We start from the raw sequence: 23,161 nt of genomic DNA, 5'->3' as shown, positions 1-23,161 counted from the left end.
TGGGGATATGGCTGGGCAGCTGGGCAATGGGATGGAAGAGGTGACTTCTAGTTTGCCATAACAAAGCTGCCAAGCAACAGCTGCTTTATTTCACCCTCCCCTCCCAAAGTTGGCACCTGGGGTGATTATACTATTTATACTGTTTCACCCCTCTCTCCTTATTTATGCCTCTGATCTCTCCCATGGTAAAGCCCCAAATCCTGGTTTCAACCATACTAGCTCTTCATTAAATTAGTCTCCATTACTGGAGGCATCACATACTGGCACTTACCATAAAAAAAAAGTCAGGAATCTGGTTTGGCAGAGGGGGGAAAGAAAGGGGGAGTGGAAGCACAATGAGACGAGGAGGGAGAAGCGTGGACGTTTGCCCTGTTGAACAGTGTGAGCATTTTAGCTTCATATATTTAAAAAGGTTAAAACTAAAATACTGATCTACTATTCTAAAGACACTATAAATTGTTGATAATTTTTTACCTCCAGTCAGGTTAGCATGGCCACCACAATTTCACACCAAGGCAATACGACCATCACATTACTGCAGCAGAAAGACTTGCAAATACTGAGGGTTAGAGGGGGTCAGGGGAAGCAAATCAAATCATGCAAGCATAAATAAAATTGCCTGCCCCAAAAATTTAAAAGAATCAAATAAAAAAACCCTCTTTCTTAGGAGAGTTCCTACAAGAAACATTCACTCCCCCATACAGATCTTCTGTAGATCTCTCCCTAAAGTCGGGTATATCTTGTTTAAGAATGTATTTCTCCCCTTTGTGCACATGTAACACTACCTCTTGTTGAACTCCTCTCAGGCACCAGGGCCATACTTGCCAAATCATGAACACTTTGTTTAGTTTCTTTACATTATTGGGACATGTCAGTCCCTGTTACCATGAAGCATCCAACAGCACTTGCTTGCATTATATGCTGGCTACTAGTCCTACTGTCCAATACAGCAAATACTTATAGCAAGTTGGAAAAGGCTGTAAGGTCAAGGAAAAAAAATGAAAAAAGAAAAAAAGGTGAAAAGGAAGGACAGCTGATGAGGGAAGCATCACAGAATATAAAATTCAAAAACTACCATAAGGAAAGTTGAAACTAATCCTATCAGAGGCTGCTCAGTTACAAACAAATACATATTTCTTCCAGAAGAAACCAGAGGAAGAACATTAAGCATTTAGCTCTCCATTACCAAAGGCAAAGGGACTGGACTATAATCCCCACTTGCAATATCTGGACTTTCAATTGGTAGGTCACTCACTCCGACTCATTCAGACTGCATCCAAAACATGTGCCTGAGATACTGGAGGAAATGTATTTTGTTGGCCTTTGAAAGTTGGCCTCTAGATACTACAAATTTATTATTATGTTTTAAAACAAATAGAAAAAAAATGTTCGTCATCTGAAGCATCTTAATAGTTTATTTCCCTTATAAGCCATTTTAATTCAAGTTCCCTACCGGACAGAGATTTTCTAGGCAAGTCAATGATTTAGACTCAAACTGAACTCCAGTAACAAAAAATCCAGAAATACCTAAAAAAAAAAAAAAAAAAAAAAAAAATCCAAAAGTACTTCATCCATTAACAACAGAGTTCTGCTGAAGTCTGGAAGCATAAACTCTGACAAGAAATAAGCACAGCTCTGTCAGCACCTGCTTTAAGCCATCGCCAGTCCCCACACCATCCTAGATGTTCTCTTTTATCGGTACAGTTGGACTGCAGATTTATTTACAACAGAAAAAACTGGAAGTAATTTTGTAAGATGACTGAGTCCTTACACCTCTTTGGTCCCACACCAAATCAAGGTATTTATGGGGTACAACCCCTACCTTCTGTAATTGAAGCACAATTTAAGTTAATATTTTACTTTAAAATACACTGGTGGTTACAGCTGGGGAGCAATAGTAAAGGAAAGCAGAGAAAATTCAAAGCAAAAAGCAAGCAGAGACATGGGCAAGAGTTATGAAACAGGCTGGAGCAAGTCTAAGACAAAAGGCAACTTTTAGCTCCTAAAAATCTCTTCAGAATAAACAAACCCTCTAGCTTGAACTCTTGCAGAAACCATGCTTTCTCTGGAAATTAGACTGCAAAGCTACAAAGAGGACTTAAAAAACCAAAAGCAATTACTTTGCGTGCCATAACCAAATCAAACAACATTCAAGCACGGAAGCGAGGTTAAAAGATAGAATTTTTAAAATAATATCCCTCTTCTTTTAATATTACTAGACACTAGATGACCCAATTAGCTTGATGCTACAGTTTACCTGCAAGAAAAAAAGGTAAACAAAATTAGCTGTGTAGAGCAGCAAGCTTTACCCTGGAGCTCTGGGCAATCATTTTGTGGAGCGAGGTCTTGCAAGATAGGATGCATTTACTCAGCACAATGCATAGCTATGCAGAGATACCAGAGCTAGTGTGGGTACAGAAAGCAGTGGGTACCTACGGCATGTGGAGCCACTTAATCTGGCCCATAAATGCAGGGTTTCGGCAGTGAGAACTTTGGCTGTGAGCGCTTTCTTTGTGCTGCCACAGGGAGAAGTGCTGGCTGCAGTAAAATAGCCAGGCTGTTACACAAAAAGTTTAGAAGAAAACCATTCCCTCAAAGGATGCGACCATCTACTCTGAAAACAAGCCGTGCTTGTGTTTGGTTTATACAAAATCTCCGGTGCAGTTCAGTAGTTGCATTCTGCTAAATACTACATGAATAAGTCTAATTTGATTTTGCCCACCTGCCACATAACTTCCTCCACCACCAAAATTGTCTTTAGTTACTTACCACCCAAAATTTAAATAAATCCCAACAGTCAGTCTGCTTAAAAGTTTCTCCAGTATTACAGGTCTGCTAGGGATACAATTTTTTTATTAACAATTATTTCAGTGAGATACCTGGTAGTATAGGTATATATGAACTATAAAGTTTGATTTTGGTTTCCATAATTGGTGTAACTATATAAACATGGGGCATAATTAAAGTAGTAATTCTCTTTCCCCCCAGGGAGGGGAAGAAGGGAATTGATGTTTTAATTAGGCCAGAGCCAAAGCAAAGAGATTTTCTTGTGTAGCCATACACCAAATCTAATCCATATTTCATTGTGGATGCATCACAGAAGTCTCAGTTTCAGTGCGTCATATCTGATCTTCTAAGCAGAAAAATCAGAAGTACTAGTAGCTAGGCATGTTGCAGATCAAAAGAAAACTGGTCCAGTTCTACAGATAAATATACAGTAGGTAGATAAAGCAGCCATTTAATTTTAATGAAGCATAAAGTGAAAGTTTCTATTTATAGTATAATGGCAGAACTTTACAAGTCTAGAACTAGGGCAGAGAAATTCAAAAGAAAATTTGTGTGCGTTTGGATTCTCTTTTTTATTTTTTACATTCATCATAATTTAATTAAGGGTTGAAAAACAAAGGACCATCGATCAGTTATATTATCTTGCAATCTTTGTCTTACTAGAAATGATTCAAGCATCTGTAAATCATGGGCCTTATTCAAGTGTGGCAGTTGGTCAGAAAATATGGAATAATTATAATTACGGATTATAAAAAGAAAGTTGTAGTACTTCAGTTCACTTTTTTATGGAAGTGAGAAGCCAAGTGCATTCAATGTTATGATAATTATTGCACAATATACTGTGTTAAGCACCATACAAAAAAACAACTCTTAAAACTCAAGTGAAAGAGCTTAACCTTCAAGAGGGCAGGTTGGGATGGAAAAATCCATGGTTTAAGAAAAATTACAAGTCCATTTGTCCCAGAAGGCATAGATATTACTTAGTCTTTGCCAGAAGATCACAGTTGCTTTTCCAGACCTCTTGAAAGTAAAATAGAGCAAGGCTTCCATAGTAAAAACATATTAAAATATTTAATTCCTGTGGGAGGAATCTTAAAGAGCCCACCTCAACCTGGGGGACAATGTACTGGTTCCTAGGAGAAGCCGGTATTTTTTATAAAACTGATCAGAGATTATTTTGGCAGAATGCAGCCCAGCTGCCATACAGCCCAAGAATGATGAAGTCAGCTACCCCTATGGCATGTTACAATAAGGTGAATTCAACTAGCTTCCAGAAAACTTAATAGGATCCAGCTTGGCCAACTGGCCTATTACCAACATTTTCTTTGAAGAAGCTCAATCTGTTGATGTCTACATACCCAGTAGCTTATAAAACTTTTCATAACTCTTTTACCTCAAAATAAGCACTAGTGGCATTATTTAATGGTTACAACAGACAGAGAGGAACCAGTTCTGGAATCATATCCAGGAAGACACTTTGATTATGCAACACAGGCAGGACACTCAACTTCAAAGTGCCAAAGCAAAAATAGTGGGAACCTAAAAAGAAAAGAAAAGAAGATCTCCTCACACCCCAAATTTAAGTACATCAAAGAAAGGCTTGGCTTACTGAAAAAAGAATTCTCTCTTAAAAATGCACTCTATCCATACGCACATACAAGTACACTCAAATTTCACTGCATCTCTTGTAGGCCGTTTCCCCATTTCACAAAGCAACAGGAGAAAAATATTCAGCCTAGGATGATGGTATTCTAAAACTATGAAAATTAGTGTTGTTATCAGGACATTAACTGGTATGTAATCAGTTTAGAGTACAATTTCAAATACAGAGAAAATTTTGGGAAGAGAGAAAAATGTAAATGGTCAGTTTTTCTTTCTTCCAAACTGTATAGCTGCCGCTTTTCATCAATAACCTTGGAGCCTCTGGTTACTAAACCCACTTGACTGTGCAGGGAGCAAACAGAGACCATTTCCCCAGTCCAGTATTCATTTTCAAAACAGCAAATGCAATCTTCTTGGGCCACATACTGCTCTTCAGAAGGCAGACAACACTGATACTAATGCAAGGGAGGAGAGGTCCAAATAGTCTAAAGAAGTTAACAGAGGAGCTATACTTTAGAAACAAACTGAGTCAGGTTATAATCTACAAATGCCTAAATGACTAGAGTGACAGTGCAGTCCTCTAAAAAAAAAAAAATGAGAAAAACTCCCACCAATTTTTCAGATGGAAGAAAATGTTAACCATTAGAAAAGCCAGTAGCTAAGCGGTGCAGGCCTTTTGCAGCTTGCTAAAATTTAGAAATGTATGTTCTGATTTTGTTCAAGAATGACATTTTATGTTAGTACAGTCCTCATCTGGGGCGTTAGACCAGAAGAGTACTTTGCTCTTTCAACACAGAACATGGTTTTAACCATATGGAGCTCTCCTCCGTGCAGTATGCAGGAGACTGGGCAAAAGACAGGCAGCACAAGTGCAGATAGAGCAAGAAGCAGAAGGCAGAGCAGCAGGTCAGTGGCACCGGGGAAAGTGCAGGGCTTATCTGTGGCATGTCTGCCAGAATGACTGGCCCCCACTGATCTAGCATTTGAAATGCATAAAACCAGGTGTACTGGCCCCTGTCAAGTACCCTACCTCAGATCACCTTCCTCAGACAAATCATTTAACCTCTGTATACCTGGATTTATCTGCAAAATCTAGATGTTTGTAAGGAGCTGAGGCAACTTGGAAAAAGTGTTGGAGACATGAGGAAATCCGACTCTAGACACAGGATGACAGATGTTCTGCCATAAATAGCATAGCGATGGTCCAGTATTTAGATCCAGCTAATCCCTTTCCTACCCCCCACTAGTATTATATCATCTTCACTGAAGTTTTACAAGAGTCCCTGACAAACAAATGTTAGTCAAACAAAGATGCCATCCTGCTCTGCCTCCTACCTGACTTCAGACTAACAGGGCTAACTATCCTGTTCTGTTCATGGAAAGAGAGAGCTAAAGGACCAGCTAGTTCTACACAGCACTCTATTCTAGCAGGAGGCGACAGTGATGAAAATGACACCTCCCTGTTTCTGCTCGAGTCACTCTTGTGAGGACACTTGACAAACAGAAGATATTTTGAAAAGAAAACAATTCCAGCATGCATTAAACTGCATCCGAATTCTCCAAGTTCAAGACTAACAATCCAGCGCACAGATTTTGGCAGACAGAAAGGGGGGGGGGGAACAGGCCAGGACCATAAACCACTAAGGAGATAACAATGATTCAAAAGAAATACATAAAAAAGGGCAAGAGAAGAGGAACTGGACAAAGACACAAGGAAGACACTCCCAGGCAGGGAGCACAACATAGGGAGAAGAAAGAGCAGCAAAGCAAGGCAAGGCAAGAGATCAGAGTGGCATTCAGGGAGGGTGCAGGGCCAGTATGCGGCACACCTGCCAAAAGACTGGCCCCCAATGGCATAAATCATGGCACTGGAGGATAGATGGTGACTTAGGAATCCCTCCTTCATCTTTAAACACAAGCTATTTTTTCAGGACCTAATATGTGAAGTCAACATTAGGGACTAGAAAGCTTGGAGGAAGAGAGTTTTCATTTACCAAAACAGTAAAGTTTCTAACAGTAGCTCTCTAGAGGTTAGCTCAAAAAACCTAGAACAGCCTAAACAACTTTACACATAAAACGAAGGGCTGTTTTACAAGAGTAAAAGTTTTTCATAATAAGAATTTGTGGCTTCCTGTATGAGGAAGAATGCCTAGCCCTCTAGAAGGGAACCAATTTGTTCATGGAAAAATGTTTTTGGAGTTATATTAAACAGCTAATTTCTTTAATTCCACAATTATGTGAGTTGGTTCACTAAAGGCTGGCCTGATTAAGTCCTTATGCAAAAATTATGAGAAAATAAAAATCAATAAAACACATCTGCTTAGCAAATGTGACATTTGTTTAAGTTTGAGGGATATTATCGATTCCTGCTTTCTGTAAATTCACTTCTCAGAGTAACAAGTATTGCCAGATTTCTTTTTTTCTTTTTACTTTTCTTTTAAATTCTTCACGTTTTTCCTGCCCTTTTTTGTATTCAGAAATGCCTTTTGGACAGGCTGATAAGCTGTGTTCTCCCCTCCCTCTTCTCTCGGGGCAAATACCTGCCTCCAGTTTTTACTTTCAGTTTCTACACACAATGTTGACAATTACATTCTTCCTGGAAAAAGCCAACAAACAATGTGAAGTCCATTCTACAGGTAAAAAATAACCTTACCTCTTACCTTGCCTGCCTATCGGAAAGCCACCCTGGATCTTGAACCAAGGAATGTGAGTTTGCATCTCCCCCATGGCGTCTCTTCCCCACGGCCCACCCACATGCCTCCTTTGTTCTAATGTTCTTCTGTGATTGAGCCTTCCTGTGCTCTCCGTTGCCTATCATGTTCTGGGTGTTGCCATAATATAACAAAATGCCAGATGAACCATGGTTGCATACAAATTAAAGCACTGAAAACACTTGGTGCCCTGCAGTAACAGAAGTTAAATATAGCATACCTGACTAATGTAACAAGTCTTGAGGCGTTATTTCTGCTTGTTTAGACTGGTTCCAGATTGCTTGCTTAATTCTTTAATTCATGCTTTTGATTTGCGGGGAGGGGGGTGGGGAGGGGGCGGAAAGTAAACTAAACTCTTCCCAACTCAGGTAAAATGTAGCGCACTTTCAAGCCAAAACTTGTATCCCATACAGATACTAGGACTCCCTGTACAGCACTTTTTTTATACACAAACTGGAGTACAAAGCATGCACAGTCATATCTAGAAAAGCTCCCTCTCCCCCATAGCCTCCAGAAAGCCAGAGGTACAAAAAAAAAAACCCATATGTGCAACTTGTAGCATCAGGTACATGTCTCTCACCTTCCCACATCTGGTGTGCATGTTAAAAATAAATTACTTTTGCTGTGTCCATTTCAGAAGCTGACCTTCAACTGCAAGATTGAGAGACTATCCTCTAGGAAAGGCTACAGAGACTCAGGGCTAGTTCACCCAAAGACACAGGAAAGTTTAGGCTACTTAGATAGAGGAGCAGCTTCGAAATGGATTGGTTAAAGTGCATTTAACCAGCGTGGACACTTACTTAGGGTATAAAAAAAACAAAAAACAAAGGTGTCCTTAATTCATTTAGTTTTCTTCATTTTGGAATAAGAATTGAGACTGAGGAGTGCCCACAAAGGAATTTAATGCAGTTAAGCCAATTCACTTTAAAAAGGTAATCTCAGACAAATCTTACATGAACAGTCCCTATAGTAAGAAAGCTTTTATTCTTGCTGGTATGGAGTTTTAGCTGCCAGGCAGTACAGTAATAAAAGCAGCAATGGAGGGTTGGGTTGCTGTTTTTTGTTTTCTTGCGGGGGCAGGAGGCAAGCAGGAAGAGGGATGGAAGGAGCAAGGGATGAAAGCCAAACACAATCGTCCTGTCCCATCCCATCCCACCCCACCCCACCCCCGGTCTGAATTATTGAGTCTATGTAACAGACAAAATAAATTGAAAGTGTAAAGACAAATACAGTTATTAAAAGATAAATGTAGAAAACAGCTTACTTCAAACATATTTACATGCCTGTGTTCTTCCGGCACCAAGAAGCCCTAATTCAGGATCAGGAACATACTACACTAGGTTTCCTATAACTCTGGGACATGGTCCTTGGATCCAAGAAAAAGCAATCTAGTCTAAGATGTGCTGGCTGAGCATGAAACACTAGTCAGCAACCAAAATATGGTATAAGAATCCCCACGCCCCATTTTCCTACAATATCCTTCATGCGGATACACACTTGGGATCAACTGTCCATTATTCACCTTGCAGAGCATCCCCTCAACAACCCAGTGCAACACAAAACTGATTTAAAATTTGTTGCAAAAGTGAAGTGTCCCAATTCAAGGTGTGACACATACCCAGATAAATAGGCAAAAGAGTTGCAAGGATGTCAAAGCCAGCACCTGCAAGCTGGTTTCTGTGAGGATACAGAGCATTCTGGAGAAGGGGCAGCCCTGCCAGACCCCGCCCCTCCCCCCCCCGAATGCTGGGAACAGGACATACAACTCTCTGTTCACTTCAAAAGGCTACAGATGTCCCAGTGCAGGAGCCAGATGGTCAATATGAATGGTCAAAGCCAAAGGTTTCCAGAGGCTGGAATATGCTATGATTGATCCAATCAAAGGCTCTCTTGACCCAGGGAGACAAGGCTTATATTCAGAAAAAGTTGCTCCTCACCTGCCAACAGGTCATGGAGCATAAACAGGTTGCTTTGGATGGTTTTGCCGCATAAGCAGCAGTGCTATTTGGTCACAGCCTTAGTCACAGGCCCCATTTTGAGTCAGCTGGCCACGACTTTGGAGATTTTGTAAACCAATACACAGCAGTGCTACAAGTCATCAGTTCTTAATGTCACCAAGATCCCCTTTCTTGGGCAGCAGCATGAAAACTGCTCACCAGCAGCTGACTGATGGGATCCCACCTTCCAGGTTCAGGCCAAGGGATTTGATGGGTAATCCATCAAGGCCTGGTTCCTCCCCTGCAGTGAGGCCCTCAACAGCAGTAGTCAGCTCTGTCAAAGATAGTTTCTGTTTGAGCTTGTCAACCTCGGACATGGAGAACTTGGGTAAGCCCTCGTGCAAGTGCTAAATGGCCCCCGGACTGGCAGGCTCAGCTGCCAACAGCTACATGAAGAAGCCAATGGCATGCTCTAGGATCTTGGCAGAAATAATGAGTGCTCAGCCCAGCGGGATTTCAAGGTGACTGATGATCTTTTGTTCTGCATGGTTTTTCACCAGGTTGAAAGAGAACTGGGTCAGGGCATCAGCTCTTGGAGGTAGGCTCAACTTCTTGCATCCCAGTCCACGCCTTCCATTCTCTCAGGCACTTTTTTCCGGAGCCTGGAGCTCTCACACAAGCTGTGGTCATTACCGGCATCCCTCAAGTCAGCCTCCAGCTCCACAAGGTCTCTCTCAAGCTCTTGCATGCAGCAGTGGTAGTTTTGGTTTTGGATTACTCTTGGCAGGAAATCTTAATTTGTGCTTTTTCTATTTCCCACCACTTCTCCAAGAGTCACCAATAGGGTGCTTAGCTGTGAATCAAGCCAGGAAAGCCAAGTTCACAACAGACAAGGTTGTCTTCTGAGTTATAAAGCTGCAACAAAGCAGAGACAGGCAGGATTCCTTTCAGCATATAACTTGTTTCCCGATTCGGCCTTTCAGCTCCACTTAATTCCCTGTACGAGGAGATATCAGGGTGCCAAGGTCAGTCAAAATTTGTTGCTCTCTCCTTTAAAGGTCACCATAACATAGCTCCATTATGATGCTTTCAACTTGCTTTTTAAGAGTAGTGCATCACTGTGAGACTAAAGACATCCATCTATTAATGAAATCTACATAGTAGCTCAAGTCTCACAGAATCAAGAACCAAACAGAATTGGACAATAAAGGATAATTCTTTTTTTTGTGCTTACCTGACAGTTTCCTCCCAGAGTAAGGGCCACAAATCTTTTACAAGGGATATTTCAACCTCAGAGGCCAAAAAAGCCTATTCTACCCTTGGCAGCAAGGGTGTCCTTTATTTCCTGACACTCTGAGATTGTCTCTAGACAAGACAACTTTCACAATCAGGAAAAGTCAAATATGCTTTCCACAACTGTATTAAGTATACTCATGGGGGAGGGAAGAGGGGACAAAGACAGCAGCTGTTGCAGCCAAAGGAAAAAAAATGTGCGATGATATCACAGAGAGATTTTCCTATTCTTTTAATTGTACTAAAGTCCACATAGTCATGCCAGCTTTCATACAAAGCCATTTGGGTTGAAAGCAAGAGGATACCTTGACTAGAAGCATGTAAACAGATGATACAGTAAAATCTCTGTTATCTGGCAAGAGTGGGGAATGCAGGTGCTGGTAATGTAAAAATTCCAGTTATCTCAAAACACCAGAGCAAAGGGGGGGTGGGGAGCTGCATGCAGCAGTGCAGGCTGGTGGAGGGCGGCAGCACGGTGGGGTTGTACATGGCTTGCACTCAGTGCAGAGTGGTGGATGGTGGCACCACAGATTGGTTGTGCACGGCAGCAGTGCAGAGTGGTGGATGGCAGCGGCACGGCGGCAGCAACGCAGTGCTGGTTAATAAAGTATACCGGCTAGTAGGATGCCAGAAAACAGGGATTTTACTGTACACTTGCTCCATTTTCCCTGTGATCCAAGGCATGTAGAAGATTTAGTCTCTCTCTAAAAAACATGCTAAAGACTGGATCATCATTATACAAATTTTGGTGAATTTATATGGGAGTGTTCTAGCACTGGCAAATCCCAATCCATGAAGAAATTACTCCTCTGCTCTGAAACAAAGTGCACCAAAGTCTGATTTTTAACATTTTTTGAACTTAAGGAATGAGTAATGAGATAACTGGGAGAACCTCCTGTCTGAATTCAAATGCTGGACCTCATCCAAGGAAGCTGAACGTTAAGGGGGATCTAAATGGAGACAGCAGTCCTTAGGAAGTTCCTTAGGAAGAATATTACCTCCTGCAAGAGCTCATCCAAGTAGAATTTGAAAGAAGCAGAGTGAGATTCTAAGGCTTGGGCTCTATAACCTCATGGGTACTGCCCTAGCATTTAATACTTGTTTCTACATAAAACCTTCCTTTTGTCAATAAAATGATATCATGCTAGGGGCTTTTGCTTGGACTGCATCACATAGCAACATCAAGGGGCTCAAGGCTGCCTTCACTTTTCTACCTTGGTAAATACACTATGGACTTAACCCAACAAATTATTTTCCATTTGTTAACTTGTTTTGAGAATCCCAAAGCAACAATAATTTTATCCAAAATGACAATATTGAAGCAATCTGGTCCTGGATGAAGAACTGCAACAGCAGAACTCCTCTGCAACAGGTCCAGTCAACTTGATCAGGGTCCAGGGCCAGAGCCTCTTTAGCTAGAAGGGAATACAAGTAGATGCTGCTCTTTCCTTCTTGCATTCTGCATACTCCTGGAGAGTTATTTGGAAAACATATAGTAGAGATAGCACCTAGCTTTGCAAGGGGTCATTCTTTAGCTCATATGCCAAGTCTTCATACAGTGAGAAGCTACAAGGTATTTTGGATACTTCATAACTTTGCTAGACAGAAAAAAAAAAAAGTCAAACATTCATTGTAAACTAGTTTGGATACTCTGTGTAATCAGCCTCTACCACGGAAGATAAGGAGATGGGAAACTCTGCTTTGCTGAAAATGGATGAAGTTGATCATATTCGTGTTAATTTAATCCCAGTTGGTGGCCTGTCCATTTTCCTGCAACAAATAACTTTGACAACTCAGGACGATGCTTCCTAAAATACAAATGGTAAAATATACATGCTATGGAAAAACCAAAGAAAAAGTAAAACCCCAGACACCAATATACCAAATATACTTACAACCACTACCACAGAAAGTAGTAAAAAATAAGCCACAAATGTTCTTGCCCCCTGCCCTGATAATAGCAATGTTTAGCCCTATTTCTAAGCAACACCTAACTACTTGTTACTATTTGTTATATAACTCTCAAGATATCACTTTAAATGCTTTGCAGAATAAGTTAACTCACCTCACAGCACTGAAGTCAATAGCTTCACTATGCAGCAAAATTTTTTAACTGAATTACTTGCTGCCTGGTCCGACCAGATTCTCTCTGCCATTAGTCTGGGAGGGAATTGCCACAAAATAGGTGATTGTATTACGCCTATGCCACGGTCCACAGCCTCACAGCCAAATAACCTATCAAGACATTTGGACAGAGCTATTGTTTATTCCCATCCAGCTGAACCCATGTACATCACCACTGAAACAAAAAAACACTTTACTTTGCAAAGCTATCCAAGTTGCTTAGTCTCCTTTTGTTTAAGAAAGCAGAACACTACTAGTTAGAGCAGACCTCCTCAGAGCAATGGGACAGAAAGGGGGAAAAAAATATTGTTTTGATTTTCAGGGGCACCTTTTATAACCACAGCTTTTTAGAATAGCTAGTTATAAAGATCAGTAAACTGTACAATTGTTGGAATATATGTTTAATTGAAACAAAAGGCTTTTATTTTATACCTAGGACCATATCTCTTTGAAAATAGGGATTTATATATTCTATTAGAGTTAATTATTTGTATTTTATAAATTTTCTTATGGAGGTCCCTTCCAGCCCTACTTTCCTATGATTCTGTAATCTACCACCTTGTGTTTAAAATTTTAATGTTAATACACCAAATATACTTACTTCTTTGTTAACCAAGCCATTAGGAATAACAGAATTTGCTACAGAAACTAATATTTAACAAGAAAGCAGCAATCTCATCTTCCCGAGCTTGCTCTTAACCCTAAAGCAACAAATGTAACTACAGTTGCCAGTTCTAAGCAATAGGGAAGTTCAGAGTTGGACAAGTTACAGAACAGCTGGGGAAGGGCAAGTTGCATTTGAACAGGCTGCTATGTGATCCAAAATAATGGCCTGTGTTCATACAAAACACAATGGGAGCAACAGCCAAATGCAGATCTGGCACATGCACTACAGCTGCTCCTTTCTTCAAACAGAGTGCAGCAAGTGGATACAAAGGAGCTCACATTCACAAAATATGGCTTCCATCCCAAAAGGAGCATCTTGATTACCAAGAGACACCCCACCTTCCAACAGAACTCAAAAAAGGTAAAAAGTTAACCACCACAACAGCTATTGCCTTGAGGTCAAAACCATTCCAAATCACTGCTTGCTTTCCACCAACAACAGCCAAACCAGATGTGTTTTGTTCACATCTATTGTACTGTTCAGCTTGCTTCAGTATTCTCTCATGACAGTAGCACTTGAGGAGGCAGGAATTAAGAGAATCAAATACCTGTAAACTTTCAGTTTCGGATAAACAGTGCCCAAGGAAAGAGTTACCTACTTTAAAAGACAGTGTGCCTACACTCATACATCTTGGCGTCCTACCTAGAAGATGGGTTTTGGGGAGCCCATTTTGCTTGGCCTGTAGATGTGAAAAAGGAGTTTTGTGCACTAAACAAGTGAGACAGGCTCGTGAGCTTAAACCTCAGACAGAAGGATGTGATAACTCATTAGTTGTTACATAATCCCTGACCATATACTGAAAGAAATGCTTGGCTGTTTCATGTGTAACAATTTCCAAACAGTGAACTTAAATATGGACTTTCACAAAAGTTTTGTTTCCCCAGTTCTGAACCCATCTTCCTACTCCCAGTCTTCAAATATTAGAAAGATCTTATCAACACTACCTTTTTGCTGACTGACCACTGTTTCACACTATAAGGGACACTCACCTCTTCCAACTGTGCTAGATACCAAGACCTGGTCTAAAAAAAAACAGTGATTGATGACTTCTTTAAACTCAAGGGCCCCCTCAGAAAATGCTGAGTCTTAGCTTTTACTTTTTTTTTTTTCCAAAATAGTAAAAAAAGAGCAATTCTTCAGTTACAAACAACTCAGAAGGACCACAACAGGTTGGAATGTTTTTGACTATGGATTCTTATTTAAAATCTTTGGGGTTAATGTTGTGAATGACAGCACCCTGGCTGAGAATGACCGATCTAGGTAATGGAACTTCTCTCTTCTTCCTCATTTCTCTAATGTGGAGGCATGGCTGCAACATCTTTCCTTCTGCCCAAACATATTTATAAATAGCTCACTTGGTAGAACCATGTTTTATTTTTAAATTATAAGCATATAAAAGAAACCTAGGCTGGAGTAACAAAAGCAGAGAAGATTAAAACTAAAAAGAGGTCTTATTTAACTAGCTTAGTAACAAGAAAGTTTGAAAACCCACTTATAGATTGTTCTCACTACAGATACATGGGAAAGCCGACTTGAAACAGGCAATATATTTTTAAGCACACCTGAACAATGAAATTCCACATTTCAACAAGCCAGCTTTAAATTTCGAATATAAAATTCCCCTTCTGATGCCTATGAATGAAGTCATCTTTTTCAAGACCCAAAGGCCTATTTTACTGCTGTTCATAAATTAGGTAAAATTAAAATTGTATTTCCATATGAAATCTCTATATGGATTGAGTAACTACTCAGTACAAGTGAGATCAAAATCCTAAAAGTAAAGAAAAGAAAAACAAAACAAAACAAAACAAAACAAAACAAAACACCACCCTATTGGCCAAAGCATATTGAAAGAAATAAAAGTAGACTATAATCCTCAAAGTTAACTGAAAAAGAATGGCACAATTTACTGCATGCAAACACCACAAAGAAAATTTATTTAAAAGATACCAAATTAGCATATGTATGGTTTTTAACTTTAGGCTATGCTATAAGTAAGGGGCATTTTGCCAATAAAGCATACCAGTAAAGGACTCTTACAATGGATCAGGGGTGAGCAAAATACAGCCTGCAGGCCAGATCTGGCCCACGAAGCAATTTTGCCTGGCCCACAGCAAGCCCCTTAGCCCTACCAGGTGGTGCACCCTCGTCCCATACCAGACTGGAGCTCATCCGAGGATGCCTGGGCAGCAGCAGCAGCCTCCATCCCCACTGGCGTGGCGTGGGGCATAGCAGTGCAGAGCAGAGTGCTGTGGGGGCAGCAGCAGGAGCCCTAGCAAGGGCACTGTGGCCAGGGCTGGGGCTGGTCTCCTTGGATGCCACGCATGACAGGGCAGGAAGCTGCACCTGGGACCAGTTTCCACAGAGATGGCATGTGGCTGGGACCAGAGCTGTGTCCAGGGCCAGGGGCTGGTCTCCATGGAAACCAGCCCCTGGGGACCCATCCCCAGCACCTTCACCAAGGCTCCCAACACTGCCCCCACACTCATCCACTTCATACCACTAGACCCCATGCCAAGCTGGCAGGGCTGGGGGCTACTGCTGCCATGCAGGCATCCCAGGGTGAACTGCAGGCTGGCATGGGATGGGGGTGCCCCAGCACTGTCCACCTCCCCCAGCCCCAACCTAGTCCTGACCATTGCTTCCAAATGCATGGCAGAGCACAGAGTCACCACTGGGTCTACTTCCCTCCCTTCCCTGCCTGCAGGCTGCACACCCTGGGCCAAGGGTAGGGACAGGCAAAGGCTAAGTTCGTCCCTACCTTGGCAGTGGCGCACTGCCATCTCCTGCCCCTCCCCAGCCTCTTCTTCACGGCTCGCAGCTGCATGGGTAGGGTGCGCAGGAGGCCAGGGAGCTGCATCCAGGGCCAGGGCTGGGATTGAGGGGAGGTGACAGCATGGGGCCAGGGCAGGGCAGAATTGAAATCCACTCCCTGCATGCACCTGCACCCATTGTAGGGGCTTGCAGGCAGCAGATCAGGGCTCTGCCCTGTGATCACCACCCAGAGACCCCACCTGGTTATCCCAGCCTCACCCACCCATCCCACTCCTGAAAACTGCCGCCCCCATCACACATAGGAAGTTTTGGTAAGGTGATACATTGGAGGGGGGGAAGGAGGGGGAAGGGGTGCTGATCCAGCTCAAGACAGCTCACCAACATAGCCTATGTGTCTCAGAAGCCCAAATAATTGGCCACCCCAGTAGAGATAAAGCTATACCAGCAAAGCCATATATCATACTAGTATAGTACAACCAACAAAACAAGCTGTCATGGTAAAAGCTCAGCTTTTCCTTTGGAATTGCCTCTACCTTGCAGCTTCTGCTGGTACAGCTATGTTGCTCAGAGGTCTACATTTTTCACTTCCCGGACTGGACAGCTGTATCTAGACATTACTAGCACAAATAAAGCATTAGAACGTGTTCAAAATGTTGAACAAAATGTTGTATTCCAACTTTCTCCAACTTCTACCCACAATTACTCCAATATCTATCAAAAAAATCAAATTAAGCCCAAAAAGAAAAACAGGATGTTTTAATAGGAAAGATAACCCTGAAGCTCAGAACAATTCCAGAGATGTCTTACTTCTAAACACTGCATGAAAGATAGCAAAGAGACGTCAAAAGCAGTTTTAACAGAATCCACAGAAACAAATAATGCAAGATGCAAATAGCCTCTTTCCTGTGTAATTTAAAACAAGCATGTATAAACAGATTCCACCTACTGATTATCAGGTGGTTAGTAATGTTTCACTCAGGACTTCAAAAATGGAGTTTCCTGGTAGTCTTGTTTATCTCCCTGCCTTCCTCCAAAGTGAATGAGGTATTAGCCAAGATTTGAATTTTAGGTCAAACCCTAATATTTAGCAACACAAGCTTATTTGAGATTCATTCTCTGACTATGAAGAAAACAAATCCATGTATTGTATTACCTCATTTTCATTTTTAAAAGACCACCAACTGAAACTTCACATGAAGAAATACATCTCAATGAGTATTTAGCGCATGACCTCAAATTCAACCCTTTCACAGCATTTCTATAATAATTATCAGCTACAGAGGAAGTCAAAGTCTCTCTTAGGAGTTTTCTTTTAATTTGACTTGTGACTTATTGCAAGAGCACATAGATAAGGTTACTGCTAAATTATTAGGCCTGTCTCTACTAAAATTTACTATGCCAAGAGCAAGAGATCTCCCACCATGCTTGTAGGATGGGCCGCAAAGGGATTATGCATATAATCAAACACTGTTCAGGTCAGGCCTGCTTTAAGACTAAATACCTGCTCAGTCCGAATTGTTTCAGTGCCAGCATAAACTACATCAAACCAGTTTACAGTTCTCCCACAGTACACCAGTGGCCTTTTGAAATCTCCCAAGTTCCAAGAATCTGCTGCTTCTGGGACCCACGCCAGGAATTATGGGATAGGTACCCGCAAAGGGTTAGTTTAGACCAGGGTGCTAGGGTTTTTGTGGAGAAAAACTGCAGCAATTCAGAATGAGTCAGCATGGTCAGCACTGACACAGAACCATCTGTGCTTGAACTAGTATGCGCTCCCCACTTCAGTTAGGAACTGTTACATTTTCTAGTGAAATGACGCTGAAAAAGATGCCTCTAGGGAAGCAAGGCATGCTAGTTACAACCTGGCAGACTTGGCATGAATTGACACTCGCGTGTACACAGGACTCTCATTCATAACTATATTGCTAAAAACCAGGGTGTATAAAAGTCAACATATTTTTTTAATTAACCCCCCCCAGATTTATTTTAGATTTTTATGATTTAATCATTTTTTGCTAAGATGCTTTTAAGGGGAAAAAAACCTATAAATTTTAACTGAACGTAAGTTAAAGCTCAAAAATATCATCATGGAATAGGGATTATAACTTCTACTTCTATACAATTTCAGACAATATATACATGTAACCTTTATAAAAGTTCTCTAAAAATAGGTCACAAGAAGCCATGGACTATATTAGGGGCCCAAGCTTACGGGGTTGCCAGAGACTGGTAAAGATAGATTAGTAAACTTTAAAGAAAACCACTCTACCCAGCAGGACTCAGTGCTCACTCTAAAAGATCCCATTCAGCATCTCTGTAAGGCTTAGTTTCGGTTCTCAAACTGTGGATTGATGTCTCCAGAGATAACATCCTTGTTAACAGCAACATATGGAGATGGGAGATAACAGACCCGATTACCTACCCATCAGGCCTCTTGTCTCTCTGCAAATTACCCATACACATAATCAAGCCCTTACCTCTCTCAAAGTGCAACATTTCAAGAAGTTAAATGAATAGAGGATTGCTGGGGGTGGAGTAGATCTGGGCAAGGAAGAGAAGTCTTGAGATAAATGCAAGAAAGTAGGGGCACCAGAAACGAGAGAAACATTTTGAGCAGAACTTTGTTGAAATTGCAAACTATTTCCATAATAACCACTTTGCAGCAGCTGCTCTGAAGAAAGCAGGAGGAACCAAACTAACTCTGCCAGGAGACGTGCGATGAAACTCAGTAGTGGACTGTTTTGAGTGATATATTGAGAACTGGCTTAATCTGATGGCAATTTGTGAACAAAATCATGACAAAATAGATGGAATTGTCATAGCCAAACTTCTCAAACCGGGCTAAAGAGAAGTGTACAACGTATGCTGACTATCCTGAAGTCTATTTCCATAGCCTTGAACAATGGTTATTATCTACAAGAATGCACTTTTTGTAGAAAACAATGATTAAATTGAGAGTTCCTGACCAATGATTTAAATCATGACTTAAGTCAACTGGATTTAAAAATCAAATCCATCCTGCTAAAAACATGCCCAAGACATTTCCCATGGCAGCTTCACCCCATTTCCTGGGGAATACAATCATTTTAGTCCAGCCTACATCACAAAAGAAGACCATAGTACAGGGGTGGGCAAAATGCGGCCCACAAGCTGGATGTGGCCTGCCAGGCCACTCTATCTGGCCCACGGGGCCCCTAAAAATTTTAGAAAATTAATATTTACCTGCCCCTGGCTGCCTGTCATGCGGCCCTCAATGGCTTGTCAAAACTCAGTAAGCGCCCCTCTGCCCGCAATAACTGCCCATCCCTGCCATAGTATCAGAGCCAGGTTAAGAAAAAGGCAGCAGACACCCATTCTAGACACCCAACTCCCACAGGCCTACAGTTACTTCAGCATTTCATTGTTCAGGTTTTAAAGAGTAAATTTCTAGTTGTCATGATTGCAAAAAGCAGTCTTGAGTGTAAATGATGCAACACTGCCTGTCAGCCAGAGCCTAAAGCAACAACTCTGAAAGGAGTAAAACTACTTCACTGCATCTCAGCAGGGTGTCAGCTGGGTCTGGAGGCAGCAAAAGAACCTGAAAAGATCATTAAAGTTGTACTAAATGTGGTTGAAGAAAGCAGAGGCCTAGCCCCTCTCTCTCCCTACACTTTGAACAGGAGCACCCCTTATGCCAATCCTGCCTTTTGTTGCTCTCCAGAAAGATGCACCTGCTACTCAAGAGGTGCCTCATGTCACTTCTGCTGCCTTTCTGCGAAGAGCTATTGACACCAGCTACTACCAAAATTTGGGTGCATGGCAAAACAGTTTGTTCTCTGGTGGAGCACACATCAGGCTCTGAATCACCTTTCATCCCTAGTTTAAAACCTGGAGATCCTTACATGGTTAATACCAAACCATCATGCCAGTGATATACAGGGAACATCCAAGCAACAGAATTTTCTGCAACAGAATTTTCTGCTATATAGACAAAAGTGGTTTTTACTTTCTATTCTATAAGTACTGGAAGAAAAAGTTTGTCACCATTTCGTAAAATGCAGCTAAGTTTTGTTTTTAACAACTACTGCATTTCACTGTTATAACAAGCAGTCTCATTTAATACAAGGTACTTCCTCCACACGTGTATTTTGAACACCTGTGAACCATCCCTCTAAGAACTACACTTTAACTCGTATAAGAACTTTGCCCTTCAGTACCAGAGATATCATCGGAGGCGACTCAGCTCAGATGACACTAACAGCTGCTTGAGCCCTGACAACATGCAGAATAAATGGCAAATTCTCAACTTGTTTGCTTTCTAGATTCCCCCCCAATGCCCCCTGCTAAGCTATAAACCCAAACGCAGGCAGACTGCTGCGAGACCCTCTCAAAGGTCTCCTAAGAATCACAATCCACAACTGCGCTCACAAAACAAGCAGCGTTGTTTGCAAAGCTGTCATTCAATAGTCAGCTGTAGCAAGTACTAGGTGTCCATGCTTCAGGCAAGAGCCTGCTCCTATTTACGAGCTCTGTAACACACTGTAGGCAACAGTCTTCTTTCAGCTTCCCTCCCTGCCCTTACTTGCCTGGATGCTATAGTCCCTTTTACTCACACTGCTGACTGCAAAACACACACACACACAAAACCCAGCTGCCACAGGAAGGGGCAGACATAACCCCGGGGCTGGCTTCTTACGGAAAGAGGCAACTCAGGCACCTCACCTACTCGTTTTTTGGGCCGTGGGCCAAGCACACCACTAACAGTATCGGCAACTAGATATCGTGCTGATCCTTTCAAATTTCTGGCACTTCCAGCTCTGCCACAATTAGACACTCTCGCACATCCGCACCGACGATGCAGACACAGGAGAGGGACAAGCGACACTTCCACCGCGTCCTCCCCCTCTCTCGCACACCCGCCGAGGGACAAGCAACACTCCCACGAGCCCACCCGCCTCTGCTCCCCGCCGGCCTGTGCCAACCTCCGCCGAGAGCAGGGGGCAGAGCCCCTCCACCGCTCTCCCCGCTGCGGCAGGAGCTTGTCAAGACACGAGGCGGCTCCAGGGCAGCGAAAAGGATCAGTATCTTAAGGACATAAACCCGGGCATTGACGGGCTCAGCCTAGGTCGGTCTCGGCCGGCGCCCGGCGCGGATGCTGGGCGGCAGAGCAGGGTCCCTTCCTCCCTCGCTGGCAGCCTCCAGCCTTTCAGGTCCATCTCGGCAACATAACGACCTGCCGGCTGCACAGAGAGGAGGGAGCCGCTCAGCCGGCGGGGCGCCCTTCCCCGGGGGCAGAGAGCGGCGGTGCAAGGGCGCCGCCCAGCCCCGGGCCACTCACCTCCGTGCGCGGCGGCCCGGGCCGAGGCACCAACAAAGGCAGCGGGCTCCGGCCGGCCGGGCGGGCGAACTTCCCGGCGGGGCGGGGCGGAGCGCGGGGCGGGGCGGGGAGGGGAAGCGGCAGCCAGGGGGCGGCCCCGGCGCGCTTCGTGCGGCCGCTGTTTCAAGGCTCTGTGCCCGGGCAGGGCAGGGCCGGGGGTGCGCCTCCCCCTCCCCCAATCCGTTGCAGCCAGTTGTAAAAAACAAACAAAAAATCTGTTGCAGCCCGTTGTGCCCCGGTGCAGATCGGTCCTGCCCCCTCCTCCTGCCCCCAGCAGCCAAGCTGGGCACCCGGGGCCAAGCCCCAGCAGCAGGCCGCCCGCGCCCCGGGCGCAGAGGCAGGGTGTGCGCGCAGCGGCGGGAGCCGTCCTTGACCTGTGCCCCCAAACCAGCCGCTCACGGCTCCGGCCCGCACCTACCCCGGCCGGGCGGCGCCTTCGCTTCGCCCCCGCCTTGCTACGGCAGTGCGGCATGGAGGGCATGTGGCCCCCGACAAGGCAGACGCTGTCACCGGTGTCTGGGGGTGACCCCCCGGACTGCGAAGGCACCAGTCGCCGATGGCACTGCCGCCGCATGATCTCCTCACACCTCCCCCCTAGGCCAGTGACCACGAGCGAAGCCCCTCACATCCCCGTCCCCGAGACCAGGCCCTAGCCCAGGGATGGGCAAAGTGCAGCCTGGGAGCCAGATGCGGCCTGCCAGGCCATTCTATCCAGCCTGCGAGGCCCCTAAAAAATTTAGAAAATTAATGTTAATTTGCCCTGGGCTGCCTGTCATGCAGCTCTTGATGGCTTGCCAAAACTCAGTAAGCGGCCCTCTGCCCAAAATAATTGCCTGCCCCTGCCCTAACCCCTTTATCCAGCACCCACTGGATGGAGGCCATGGCCCAGTCCCTGCTGCCAGGAGGCCTGCTTTCCCAAGCAGACCCAGCAAGGGCAGGCATCCCCCATGACTTCCCAGTGGAGCAAATTCTTGCTGCCATGCAGCCATGCCAGGTCCAACCAAGCCAAGCGAATAAGTATTGACCTTGCTGGCCTTGCCTCCCCTAGGATCATTCTTTGGGAAAACAAGCCTGTGAAGATGTAGTCAAACCCCAGCATGCAAAAACTAGGCCCTCAGATACGATGTTAATAGCTAACTAGTCTCTAACCTTGAAATAGTGTAAAAGAGACCTGTCAGGGTAAAGCCATCAGGCTCAAATAGTTGGAAAAATTCTTCTTGCCAAGGTTTTGGGTACAAATAACCTTTGTCAGGCTGAGGAAGCATCTACAGTTGGTGTGTGCACTTCCTGGATGGAATGAAGAAGCCAGAGGCTGGTATGCATGCAAGAAAGGCAGCCAGTGAAGATGTAAACTGAGGAGTCAATGGGTGTGAGGCAGGTTGGGGAGGGCGGGGGGAGAAATGAATGTAGCTGGTAAATAATAGAGAGGTATCTGGGGAGTTAGATGTTAGGCAGGTTATAATGTGTCATAAATCGTGTTTTGGTCTCTCCTACATATTTTCCGTCAGGGCATTTGGTGCATTGGATGAGATATATTACATGTCTGGAGGTGCAGCTGTAAGATACAGGAATGGTGATAGTTCTGTTGTGGGGTGTAGTAATTGTGGGGGGTAGTAGAGATATGTTAGCAGGTTTTACATTTCTTGTCCTGGCATTGTCTGGATCCATTCAGTGTGTAGGAATTTTGCTTCTGGTGATGAGGTTAGTGAGGTTTGGTGCCTGTCTTAAGGCTAGGATGGGTGGTTTTGGGAAGATCTCTTTAAAAAATGGGTCTTCTAGCTCCATTCTGAATTCTCATGCAGTAATTCTGTCGGCACCAGGTCAGCTACTCTCATAAAGAGACAGAGACAGAGAAACGCACAAGTCCCACCCAGAATACCCACTAACCTAGTGGTTAGGACCTTTACCC

The 23,161-nt window shown here is 43.6% G+C and overlaps 1 protein-coding gene across 2 annotated transcripts in view; it reads right to left on the bottom strand.

Annotated features, from left to right (window-relative positions):
* SVIL (supervillin) overlaps nt 1-21,329 on the bottom strand; it is a 200,437-nt gene extending 179,108 nt beyond the window's left edge. The window contains exon 1 of one of the 2 annotated variants that reach the window (XM_090047480.1): nt 21,214-21,329. The gene's annotated coding sequence lies outside the window, so the exon portion shown is untranslated. Of the gene's footprint in view, nt 1-20,857; nt 20,986-21,213 lie in introns of those variants that run through there. The other variant, XM_090047481.1, reaches the window with a different exon arrangement.
* Between the last annotated feature and the right edge of the window lie 1,832 nt (nt 21,330-23,161).

This window comes from Crocodylus siamensis, chromosome 5, assembly GCF_052110815.1.
Source record: "Crocodylus siamensis isolate JL-2025a chromosome 5, ASM5211081v1, whole genome shotgun sequence".
NCBI lineage: Eukaryota > Metazoa > Chordata > Crocodylia > Crocodylidae > Crocodylus > Crocodylus siamensis.
Note: the sequence above shows the minus strand (reverse complement) of the source record. Positions and strands in the feature narration are given on the sequence as shown.